This window comes from Podarcis raffonei, chromosome 1, assembly GCF_027172205.1.
Source record: "Podarcis raffonei isolate rPodRaf1 chromosome 1, rPodRaf1.pri, whole genome shotgun sequence".
NCBI classification, from domain to species: domain Eukaryota; kingdom Metazoa; phylum Chordata; class Lepidosauria; order Squamata; family Lacertidae; genus Podarcis; species Podarcis raffonei.
This window is the reverse complement of record NC_070602.1, coordinates 108,338,819-108,352,131: the sequence shown is the minus strand read 5'-3', so window position 1 is coordinate 108,352,131 and position 13,313 is coordinate 108,338,819. Positions and strand designations below refer to the sequence as shown.

The following is a 13,313-nucleotide window of genomic DNA, read 5'->3' as shown; positions in this document are numbered from 1 at the left end:
GTCAGCCTGTGCTGCTTCTCCTAACCACTGCAGTGGAATTCTTTTCTTGCAGTACAGAGAGAGAGAGAGAGAGAGAGAGAGAGAGAGAGAGAGAGAGAGGAGCCCTAACTGTTTAGCCATGTAAACAAATCAGATAAGTTAACAGAAATAGCTGCGGTTAAAGCCAACAGTTTTTGACATGCATGCTTGACCTGTAATACAAGCAAGACTGGTTAAGGAGTAAACAAAATTGCACCCTTCACTTCAAAGAGTTATTGTAGTAATTACTCAAGAAGCAACATCACCCACTGAGGTTCTTTGGAACCTGCTAAGTTCAGACTCCCTCCTATTTTTTCCCCTTCCCGCCCCCCCCCTTCAATATGTTTTGCATTTCCTAATTACAGCAAGTTAGGCTGGATGATCTGTGTGGGTAGAGTGACAGGATTTATTTCTAATATTTGAATGCTTTTGCTAAATAAATTAGTGAGATTCTTTTGCTTCTTAATGACCAAAGGACGGCAATATTATTTCCCCTCCCCCCTCAAAAAAAAGAGATATGTTATATATCATTTGTGACTGGAGCTACTACAGAAGAGGAGGAGAAGAAAAAGTGTGAGGCTTGGTATCCATCTACAAGCTACCAACTTAAGTGAAAGATTGATGCATTGTACAGTTTTTTTAAAAAGCTGATTTCACAATTTATTTATTTATTTATTAAGTTTATTTATATGGGTGTGGGTGTGTTTTTATACTGTTGTAACAGGTCATGTGACCTTATGGTGAAGGGTGGGTAAGAAGTTATAACAAATACCAAAACCGATGATGATGATGATGATAACAGGCTTAGTTTTTCAGATTCACCCAACAGGCAGCGGACAGTTTCTAATATTCTGGGCTGGGCTCTGCTTGAGAAATGACTTAGTATCTTGCCCAGATTGCTATCTTGCACATGGACACAAATGGATGTTTGGCATGGCACTGTTGTGATTTAAACTGACTTGAGTATGCTGAGATTAAAAAACAATTGTGATTAATTAAGGAGCAGAGCAATCTCACCCTGTGACCAGGGCCAGCCCTGGGGTATATCTCCCTGAGGCAAAGGCAGAGATAGCACCGAAGACCCTTGCCCACGCTGCTCCAGTTTCACGTACAGAACCCGATTGGACTGGCACCTAAAACTTACTGCAACATTGGCAATGGAATAGTCTAAGGAGGGGGGGTGTCCCAGGAGTAACCATGTGGCATGCACAGTTCTGTCACCAAACTGAGGGGGATATCTAGGGGGGCTCAGGAGATACAACCAGGATGAGCAAAAAAGCATACCAGTTATGCTTGCTATGGTTTGCCCTGCATGGGATGACAGGCTCTGTGTGTGTGCCTGCAAGGTTCTAAGGGTACGAGGCATGCTTACCTAGGTTTGTATTTCCTTTTGGACAATGAGTCCTATTCAGTATGTGTATATGCTGCATTTCCTTTGTTTAATCCTGTCTGCCATACACAGCGAACGGCTTGTCACACATAAGGAGTTATGTATTCTGCCTAGTCTGCTTGCCCCTCCTGGGATTCTCAATTTAAATGTTAATAGGTTTTGTTACCTGGTCGAGATGCAGTTATCCAGCTCCCGTGCACGATGTCGTTTATGACTTGCCCAAACCTAATTGAAGGTTGATCTGGTTACCAGGGTAGATAAGTTCATTTCTTTGTTTGTTCTGCACATATTTCACACCCCAGTCTTTAGTACAAAGACTTTTAGAGTGACTTACATAAGTTAAAAACACATTAATAATAAAGTCAGTAAAAGATGTCCAAAAACAGCAAGAACAAACATGACCTCTCTCTCTCTCTCTCTCTCTCTCTCTCTCTCTCTCTCTCTCTCTCTCTATATATATATATATATATATATATAAAACCCTACACTGACCCACATTCCTAAAAAGGCTCTCTAGAGGGTGGAAGAGACCTACTGAACATTTTGGGCTGTATCATATAGTTCTGCAGTGGGGATCTTTTGGGACTGGGGTGGGGGAAATGAACAAATGTCCATCTAAAAGCCCAAGGCAAATAAAAAGGTCCTCATCTAGCAAAGAGCATCAGACTCTGCACCAAGTAGGGATGTCAGAGAATTCTAAGAAAAATAGAAGCAAAAGCAGAGATCACCGATGTTCGTTTATTCGTCCGATAGCCGGAACGGAAATCAATCAAGCAAATACCGATCGGAATTAGCTATGCAGTTTTTCTCCCCGCAGTCTGCAAAGATACAGAAATTGATGACTCCCCTTCCCCTTTAAATTACATTTCCTTTGCACTGAAATGAATGGCCCTTCCATTGAAATGAATGGTGCTGTGTCATTACGTTAAATTTGTAAGGACTCAGCTATAGAGCTGCAAAAAGTGTTTTAAGTGCAATATACAATGTGACATTAGATGGCAATGGTGAGCCTTATGGAAAATGCAATGTTTTTTTTAAAAAAAAGCTTTAAAAAAGCATTTGCAGAACATTTTTTTAATATAAAAAATATGTTTGTAGATTCCACCTAACTTACATAAATTTCATAGATAATTAGGTAAACAGAGAGAAATTATTTAGTATTTAGTGGAAATCAAACTGCTGTGTAAATAGGTGCCTTCCTACATCCCTTGCTCCAGGTAAGTATTCCTGGAGAGGATGCCATAACTAGGGTACCAAAACAGAGAATACCCTATTCCTGGTCACCACTTGCTTCACCCATCACAAGTAATAGTAATAGTCACCAACTTAGATAGCTTTCAAAAGGGATTAGACAATGTCAGGGAGGAGGAGATCAGTTTCTACTAGTAATGATGGCTGCCTTCAGTATCAGAGGTGGCCTGCCTCAATACACCAGTAGATGGGGATCCTGAGTGTTATGGCTCTCATACTTTGCTTGTGGTCTTCCCATAGGCATTGGATTGGCCACTATGGGAACAGAATGCATGACTCGATGGGCTTTTCCTTTGCATGGGCTCTTTTTATGTTCTTCTAATGTTTTTGCCCTGGAAGGCAGGGGGGTAATTGCATTTTATAAAAGTTTAAACTAAGCATTAAAAAAAAAAGTGGAAAAAGAATAGGTTTCTGAAGATGACCTCTGCATTTGGAGTAAGTCATGTGGTAAAAGGTGGTCTTTCAGGTATCTGGCCCTATGCCATTCATGTCTTATCAAGGTATGAACGAGCACTTTGAATTGGATTCTGAATTGGGCTGAGAACCAGCACAATCATTTCAATTAGTCAGATATATTTCATTTGACTGGTCCCAGTTAATGAAAGACCTATTGCCCTGCTTCTCAATATAAGCTGGCAAGTTTCAGCATGCATTACAGCAGACATTACCCTGAAAATGAGAGAAATGGTGCAAAATTTCACTGTATGTTAAAGGGGCTGTAAAATGTAGGTGTCAATTCATTACATCCTTGCTACAGATCATACCCCATACATACAAACACACCCACACCACGTTTGGAATCAAGTAGCAATAACATACTGTAAATCTGGACAAATCAAATCAAACATCAATCAATGTCTCCGATCCAAGTGAATAATAATGGTGTGGAAATTTACTGAGCACTTTAAATCTCCTGATGTCATTTGACTGTCCAGATTTGTGTGACATTTGTGTATCCATTGTTACGTTTATGGCTGGATCTGTAAATTCCAATCAGAAAAAGGCAGTATTTTTGGCTGCATGTTATTTGCAGGGCTTTATAGTATTCGTGGGCATGGCAGAATCACAGACTCTGATGTTAGAATTAATGTGAAGCCACTTAAAGCATTTAAAATAGTCTACAGAACAGACCCTAAAGAAGGCTTTAAGCCTGCAATGATGATGATTATTTTTTATTATTTACATTTCGCTGGCTGAGACTATTTTCCATTTCTTCTTACATGATATTTGCTTAAAGTAATTATACCAACTGAGAACAGTGGCAGATTGAAATTAAATGTTTGGATTAAATATTTTGTCAGCAAACATGCAGCAACTGCTTTGCTGCTGCTTCTCTTCATCTCTGCATACTGATTACAGGAAAGATTAGCTTTTATCTTGGCAGGTTTTAAAGAGCTTAAATAAAATGTTATTGGATATGTGACTTTTTGAAATCACCAACAAAGACTCTAAATCTGGAAAATGAAACATTAACACAAATGGGAGTGGGAATAAGTGTTGTGGGTTTGATTGTTTGTTTAAAATATCTTCCATCTTTCTACATGCTTTTCCTAGAGACTTTTCACCACTGTGGATTGCAATAAGGGAGTGGTTCCCATACTTGGACCACTTGAATATTGCTGTGGGTCTTAGCGGACCACTTAATGATTTTTTGCCCGCTATCACAGCACCACTGCAGTGTGCTGCGCTAGATGCTGCTAGATGCTTATTTGCTGTTGTTTTTTGCTTATTTTATTTCTTATTTATTCCATTTTATCCCATTGCAATTTTAATTCCATACAGTTCAAATTGTAATACAATACAAGAAATAGAAGCAATAAAAATACAATTACAAATCGATTTGCATATTTAATGAGATGGATGTGCCATCACCTGTCTTCAATCACAAATCCACAGACACAACATGGATCACCTGAATAAAGCTTGCAGATCACAGTTTGGGAATCCAAACCTGATCACTTGTAATCTTCCCAATTATGGCTGAATCAAATGCAGGCAATTTTCTCATAGCTGGAGATCGGTGCATACTTCATCCTAGTCCTACAAAATTTGGAGATGAGGCATCTAGAGTTGTGCTTTTCTAGAATATGTTGATTTTAGCAGAATGAGTTAAGTGAAGTGGAGCAGGAATGCGGGAGAATGCTGCTCCAATACCTTTTCATAATAGCACTAATGACATAATCTGCAGGAGTGGCATTTGCCTGTATTTTAAGCTTGGGGCATTGGAGAACAGGTCTGGCCTGGCAGACAATCCCTTTGATAGCCAGGCTAGGCTCAGGCAGGGACTGGCCCATGGTCACCCCATGAATCTCATGGCAATCCAGTTGAACCCTGCCAAAGTGAATCCAGCCAATGTCCAACATGCTAATCACTGCACCACTGTTTACTAACTCACTGTTCTCTTAATGGCCTTCCAATCCTAATAATCCATTCTTAAGGAAATCAGCCCTGAGTGCTCACTGGAAGGACAGATCCTGAAGCTGAGGCTCCAATACTTTGGCCACCTCATGAGAAGAGAAGACTCCCTGGAAAAGACCCTGATGTTGGGTAAGACTGAGGGCACAAGGAGAAGGGGATGACAGAGGACGAGATGGTTGGGCAGTGTTCTCGAAGCTACCAACGTGAGTTTGACCAAACTGTGGGAGGCAGTGGAAGACAGGAGAGCCTGGTGTGCTCTGGTCCATGGGATCACGAAGAGTCGGACACGACTAAACGACTAAACAACAATCCTAATAAAATGGGTGTTAAGCTATGGATCAACACATTTTCCAGCATTTTTGGACTTCTTTGCTGGTGTGGTTATAGAAGATGGTCATGATTAGCTCCCGCATTTCAGAATTTACTACTGCATAAATCTTTCGCATGGAAAATTATTGAGACTTAAAATTGGGTTGTCTTCTGATGGATTCTTTCTCCCTACACTGAGAAAGAAATCTTTGTTTACTAGCAAGGAGAAATCCCCCCCCCAAAAAAAACCCCTACAATGGCATTTAGATTAAATTGTACTCATATTAAGAAATGTGTGCAGCCAAATAAATCCTTGAATTTATGAGCCCTTTGGCAGTAGCTCTTGAGAATTTACTGTAATTTTAGTTCTAATGCAATTATACAAATGGAGTCTAATACAATTATACTGCCTTTATATGTTAAGTCTAAGAAGAATTAGGGTAATTCGCCTACCCGAACCTGCGAGGTTTCCTGAACACACCTAAATTGCAGTGGATCCATCTCCTGAAAATCATCACCACACAGTGGGGAGAAAAATGGTTATGTGAATCTTCTTTTCCGGGGAATTGGTGACAGAGGCAATTCACGCTGTTATGACCCTTCAGGCAGATCAGAGATTCATGCATTAGCACACCTCCCAAAATGGCCAGAGAATTGTTTACAAAGTGGCATGCAGCCTTTATTATATTCATGTGGTGTAGAAACCATGGTGTTTCTGTCTATCCACCCCCCACAACCTCCACAGGGCAAGAATAAGAATTGGACTCACAATGTCACAAGGAGCTGCCTTATATCAAGCCAGACTAGGTACGGCTCCATCTATCTCAGCGCTGTCTACATTGGCTGTCAGAAACTCACCAGGTCTTTAGACTTGTGTCTTTGCCAGTTATAGCTAGAAGTGCCAAGGATTGAATCCGGAGCCTTTTGTGTACACAGCATATGAGCCACCACTGAGCTACAGCCTTTTCTGTGTAGATACTGTATATAGCAGGTACAATGCGATATCTACGATTATTTTAAGGTGTGACTGGGTGGTATTCAACTTGCTGAAATTGATAGGCCTTACTTAGCCATGTTCATTCATTTCAGTGGGTCTACTCATAGTTGGAGACTATCCACTGTGTCTGATATGATGCACCAAACCCAGCATCCCTTTGTTCTGAAATGTGCAGGATATTCCAATTTATTTATTTAATTATTTGTTCTGCAGCATATGGGTCAAACCATTGTTCATGTTAAATGCATCTCTAGGCATTTATTATACACCTTTTTTCATTTTGTAAGTAAGTCTAAGCCTCCCCTGCATTGCAGTTCTGCTGAAAATTCCCTGTGTCAGAAGTTGCCATTGGCCTTTGTGAAAACTTTCCTACTGGAACCAAAAAATATTTCTGAAGATGGATTTTTTGTTGTTGGGAGAAAACACTTAGTTGCCACACACACACACACACACACACACACTGCATGCAGCGATTTCAACTCTGCTTCCCTCTCAATACTCTCCCAATTTCCCTATGTTGTATGTTTACCCACATTTAACATCACATCTAATTTGGCCCTAGGAATTTCTCAAAAAACTGTTGTTTTTTCTATATGCACATACGTATATACATACACAGCTGAATGTACATCTACATTAAGCATCAAAAGAAAACTACTATTTCCAGTACCAAGGTGCAACATAGACATCATTACCATATCAAAATATATGTTGCAACACAGAAAATAAAAAAGTTGGGCTGCAACTCTCTAAAACAAACTTCTGGAATGGAAAAGGAATACAAAAGACCAACAGAAGCACTTTGAGCAATATAAACCGCTGGACGGTGACCCACACAAACGTTTTGTAAAACAGACATGAAGGGATACTGAAACTACATTCTCTGAGAACGCTGACCCTGAGAACCATCTCTTGTGAAGGTCTTAGAGAGCTAAGTCACAGCCAAAAATCATTTTCTGCCTTGAAATTTATACGTTGCCGGCATAAATAGGGATGGGGAAGAAACTCAATTCCATTTTCATTTAGACCCACCTAATTTGCACTTTCTGAGATCATATGCAAGCCAAAACATAGCCGTCCTCCAAAATTCTCACTTCTCTGAATTTTGCAATGCTATCCTTAAGCCAGGTAATGTGTACAAAAATGCATATACTAGGGTAAAGTGTGCGTCGAAATGCATATCTTAGAATTTATTTATTTATTTAAATCTATTTTTGCAAGGCAATCTTCCAGTAGACAATTGGTATGGCCTAACCCTAAGGCAAAATTGCATGCAAACATGTGCTTACTAGGAGAAATTCTCATTAAAGTGCTGATGAATTTTCAGGAGAACTTAACGAAAAAAGAATAACAAACCCACGTGAAAAAACAGAAACTGAGGGGGACCAAAACAAATAGATTCAACCAATCCCAAAATGTAAATAGGGGAAGCTTTTTTGCTCATGCTTGCCTTTCCTTCTTTCCTTAGGGTTAAGCCGTACCAGTGATGGAAGAATAGGTATTTTTAAAGTGATCATTCTAGGGACTCAGCTGGATGGGTGGAGAAAAAGTGTTTTATATGCATTGTATATGCATGGTAACACTGTGACCCCAGATGGCGTTCCATTTTTGCCAACGCAATTCCTCATACAAGGTTTAAAACGCATTTAACTGAAATGCTTCTTTGATGTGCCTAGATGCAGCCTAGGTTGCACTTACATACTGGCAAAAAGCTCCACCTATGCAATGATGTTGGAAGAATGCAACCCACCATCCCCACCATTGAAAGGTGGGTGTTGGTGTTGGGTGGATTGCAAAAGCAGCTGAAGCCAGGGGTGGATCTACTATGAAACTAATGAACCTTAAGCTTCAGGGCCCCCGGAGGGGCCTCATAAGTGACTTTAGTCCACATTACTTTAAAAAAAAACATGTCTAGCAGATGCAACTTGAGTTGCATGACTCAAATTTATTAATTTTGTTGTTGTATGTATTTCAACAACCCCAAAGCTTGAGAGTCAGTAGCTTAGATGTTGCAAAGGTTGTTGTAAACAACCCCATAGAAGAAGATAACAGTAGTTACTGAGACCCTGTTGCCGGTTGTGAAGGGGTTCCCATAATAGCTCAAGCTTCAGGGGCCCCAAAATGTAGGTCCACCACTGGCTGAAGCTGTTGTGCAGCAGCTAGTGCCAGTCTATAGAACAGGCCCTGCTGTACACCCTGTGTTAATATGCCGGAGGAGAAAACTATGATTGACAGGGAGGGACATGTTGCCTATTCCTGCCCTGCAGTCTGCTAAATGTATAGATTAGAAGGGTTAATGTGCTTCAGTCACTGATGCCATTGTAAAAGTTCCTCTTGGGCAAATTTCAAATGCAGAAGTTTGGGAAGCCATTAGCACAGCTGTGTTCGCCTTGTGCCAGTGCAAACAGCCCTCCCTTTTTATATTCTGCTGGCAGTTGTGTGAATTGTCAGGCAGCAGTGTGCTTGACCACATACAGTCATTTCCATTCTCATTTTAATTGCCTTTTAAGGAGCGCTGAGGAGGTCCAAATAAATATAACGAGCTTCATCAGCCACCTGTGAAATCTCCCACGGCAGCCACACAGAAATATCAAGACGTTGGGGAAAAAATTAATAATAATAAGCATGTACAAGAAGAGCAAATCACAATTCCACCTGTGGAAGTAAACAGGAGGATTTGAGAAGGGCCTAAGAGAGCATCAAGGAGGTGGTGGGAGGGGGGGGGAGAGAACAGGTCCCTGTTGCTGTGAGCATGGAACTAAATCCTTTATTGAGAGGAAAGCAAAAGGTGAATCACGTGGCTGCCTCATTCTGCAGGAGAGAGAATTTTGCAATTGCTCCAGAAAATCTATGAGGGATGCTGTCTGGTGAAAGGTTCCAATGCACATTTTACTCCTAGGCCAGTTCACGTCGTTCACATTTCTTTGCCCTCTGGGTGACTGCCCAAGAGCTATTCCCTGGCTGCTTCATCCCAACAAGCTTCTTTCACTCTTTCATAAGGCTCAGGGGGTGGTTTCATGACGCTGTGCAGTGGTTTCCTTCAGTCATTTCATGTGCTGCCCCTTTGTTTTCAACAGGCCTTCTTGCCAGGCCTGGATCCAGGCTTGAGGGGCATCTGGCAGTCCCTCAACATCATTATCCCTCAGTATAACTTTATTAGTGGTGAACTGTGGGCACCACCAGCCCTGTGATCTGTGGTGAGCGGATGCCTGCTACCCACAGCATTCCCATACAGCGTCACTCCGTGGTAGGGATGGAATTCAGTTCAGTTTGCATTCAAAGGTATTATTGTTTCAGAAACAATATGAGAACCGAAGCCAGTGGAGACTGGTCCGTTAGGACAACCAGGGCTTAGACCTACCAAGTGAAATCCTCAGCAATTTATTTCTAAGTTTCCCCCAAATTCCCAAAGCCACACTTTTTTCTGTTTCTTCTGTAATCCATTTCAAAGTAGAGAGCATCTTGGATACTTTTCTGCCAAACATCTGTCAAGGAGAAATTGCTGACAGAACTGTGCACAAATCTGTATGTTAGTAAAGACTGTAATACAAAAAAATTGGCTTCTTTGGAAGATATACACACCAAAATTCTGAAGAATTTTCATGAGGATTATTATTATTATTATTATTATTATTATTATTATTATTATTATCATCATCATCGTCATCGTCATCATCATTATTATATTTTAAAGAAAACGGATTCACTAATAGCTGCAGATAGATGGGTAACAGAATTTGAGATTGGAAAAATGAGACAGTTCCATTCATTGGGCATTGCGGAAAATTTACAGTCATATGTGACTTGCAGATGCCTATGTTGTTGTTGCTGCTGCTGCTATAGGCAAGACAAAGCCCAGGGTATCTGGGCCTAGTTCTCAGAGCAAGTGTTGGCACTACTGAGGCCTGCCAGAAAGCTGAGGCCCCAAGGAGGCTGGATCCTGCTTCCTGCAATGATATTTGTTACGTCCACACATTGTTCTCGTAGAAGTGAAAATAATGGGGGGGGGGTCACATTGCAGTGACTTTATCATGTCATAAACGAATGTGAGAATTTGAGCTGAATTTTACAGGGATTTCACTATGAGCTATTTTAAAATTGTTCTCCTGGTAGAATAACATATTCTGGATCAGCCAGTCGTTTGGACCAGAGTGTGGCAATGGCATGGGAAAACAAAGTATGCAATCAGAACAACATGGGCCAGATGTTTTCATGTTCCTTACGGTATGCAGTTCTGAGCTACGGTCCTATGTGTGCCTCATGTACCTGTTGTTTGCGGGAGGGGAGCAAGGAGAGAAAATGACTAAAGGTGACTTAGAAGCAAATATATATTCCTTTGCATCCATAGACAGCCCTCCCGACTGAAGTCTGATTGTGGTGTGGGTGTGGAGGGGCAAAGAGGCTAACCATCCTCATGAATGGCTTTGAAGGAAATGAAAGTGAAATATGAGGGCAAGTGTAACATATGAAACCACTTTTAACACTTAAAAACGACGATTTCAAGTTGATGGTGTCTCTTTAAAAGCACTTCGTATACCAGCATGGCAGAGGTTGCTGCAATAAAAGTGACTTCTTCTGTGCGCTTTGCATATATGTTCCAAACTCTTGTGGGCTAAAAAAAACAACCCACACACAAACACACAAGAGGAGGTAAGTGGTCCTTTAGCACTTATTATCCTGCCAACAAAGTATCACTTACTGTGTGGTGTATTCATGCAAACAGCCCTAGGTGTTTTCCTAGCACTTGCCTCATTGCCATCCTCTGTTGAGAAAGCAGAACAGAGGACAGGGCGGCCCAAGAGATTTGTTACCTGTGGTGAAGGACAAGAGGGCTGTCCAGCCACTTCCACATGCAGGCAGTACCGGATTTATGTATAGGCTAAGAAGTCTGAAGCCTAGGGCCTCTAAATCTATGGGGCCTCGCCAGCCCTCCCGCTCCCCAGTGGGCAGTCTCCCTTCTCCAAAATTGCAAACCCAAGACTTCATGCGAGGGCAGGGCAACTCAGGCCTCTAAATCTAGGGGACCTCACCAGCCTGCCCGCTCCCCAGTGCCGCAGTCTCCCCTCTCCCAAAATTGTAAACCCAAGACTTCATGCAAGGGCAGGGCAACTCCAGCTATGTCTCTACCTTCAGGTGGGAGATGGGTGGGCATCACTGGGGGTGTGTGTCAAGGACTTCCAGGCCAAATTGAGACCCATGTGAGGCTGAATTTGGCCTGTGGGCTAAAGATTCCTTGCCCTATCCTATGTAGTTTGTACCCTCATGCATCTGACTGCATGCAAAGGAGCTAAAAGTGCTAGGGAGGCAGATTGGGCAAGCAAACAACTTCTAATTTTATGTAGCATTTTCTATGATCTATCTGTCATGGATGCTTTTCTTGAGATTCTTGCATTGCAGGGGGTTGGACTAGATGACCCTGAGGATCTCTCCCAACTCTAAAATTCTATGATTCTATGATTTTACGAAAATGCTTTTAATAAAAATAAAATAAGTAAAATAATTAGGTACCTCTCCAATTCATCCTCCATCGCTGGTTGGACATTTGTGGTTTGTTATTTGAAGGAAAGGTACTTTTCACATACAAATATAACAGAACTATGTATGGAAATTAAATTATTGACACAGTCCTAAGCATGCTTACATGAAAGTTAACTCTCTCAAATACAATATGTCTTACTTAACAGAAAATATGTTTAGGATGGTCACCTTCATTCAATATACAGTTATTTTTTTCTTTTGGAAATTGAATATCCATTTATCCCTTTAAGAAGAGATGATTTTTTAAAAAATCCACAAAACTATGAATGCTCAAATGAGTATGTGCTTTTGAGAATCTTGTCAGTTAAACAAAATTAAACATTCAAATCAACAACAAAACATCCTTTTAATTCTCTTTGGTTCACTGATTTTATTTTATTTTTAGAAAAATAGACATCAGGCCTCCAAGTCTCCATGAAAACCAATGTGGAGAGACCACTAAGTAAAGTAAAAAAAAAAAATCACCAACAAGGAAAGAAGAGAATTCACATGGTTCCCGTTGCTAAGGAAACCATCATTTGTGCATGTTCCTTATTCCAACTTTGGCTCTCAGAGAGTGTCAATCATGTTAGGGCTTCAGGAGAAAGAAAGAGACAGAGAAAAGAGTAGATAAATGTATAGGTACAAATAGCATATGTGTGCATGCTGTGAAACTCAGCACAGTAAATTAAATATTGAAAATAATTCAACAATGGTGCCATGTCAGTGTATAGCATAATTCTTTTAATGGTGAGATGTATCATTAAGAACGACTCCAGACAGGGATGTGAGACGTTGTAGACGTGCTACTTTCTCTGTTGTGGGACAATATCTAGTGTTCACCCAACTGTTTAACACATTTCAGATCTTGACATAAGTATCTTAGACTGATAAAGATGATTTTTGTGTGTGTGTGTGTGTGTGTGTGTGTGTGCGCACACACACACACGCGCACACACACACACAATGAAACAAGCCACGTTTGAACCTTTTGTCCCTGGTGCATGTTACTAAAGGCTAGCTTCTGAATAGATTCCAGATAGAGGGAGAAACAGGAGTCGTTCATGGCTTCCAGTGGCTTCCAGCATGAGTTGTGGTAGCATGAAAAGCAACTCAGAGGCTTGTAATCAGGCTGCACTTGTGCCATGATGCAATTTGCATTAACTTGTACCAGGGCTGACCTACCCATGGAGGGGGCTGAGGTAGCCGCCTCGGGTGGCAGAACCCTGGGGCAGAGCCCCTGCGGGCACCTTGCCTACTCTACCACCTTCGCTGCTGGTGGAAAAGCGGAGGCAGCTGCTTCCGGTGAGAACCTATGAGATCTTGTGTGCTCCACAAGTTCTTGGCAAAGTCTCACAAGATCTCATGCACGCTGTGAGATTTTGCAAGATTCCAGCAAGAGCTCACTGGAAC

At 41.2% G+C, this 13,313-nt stretch overlaps 1 long non-coding RNA gene across 1 annotated transcript in view; it reads right to left on the bottom strand.

The window, feature by feature from the left end:
* LOC128423380 (uncharacterized) overlaps positions 1 to 11,962 on the bottom strand; it is a 99,721-nt gene extending 87,759 nt beyond the window's left edge. Inside the window, exon 1 of the long non-coding RNA XR_008332740.1 lies at positions 11,892 to 11,962. This is a non-coding gene — a long non-coding RNA (uncharacterized LOC128423380). The remainder of the gene's footprint in view (positions 1 to 11,891) is intronic.
* Positions 11,963 to 13,313: the final 1,351 nt, after the last annotated feature.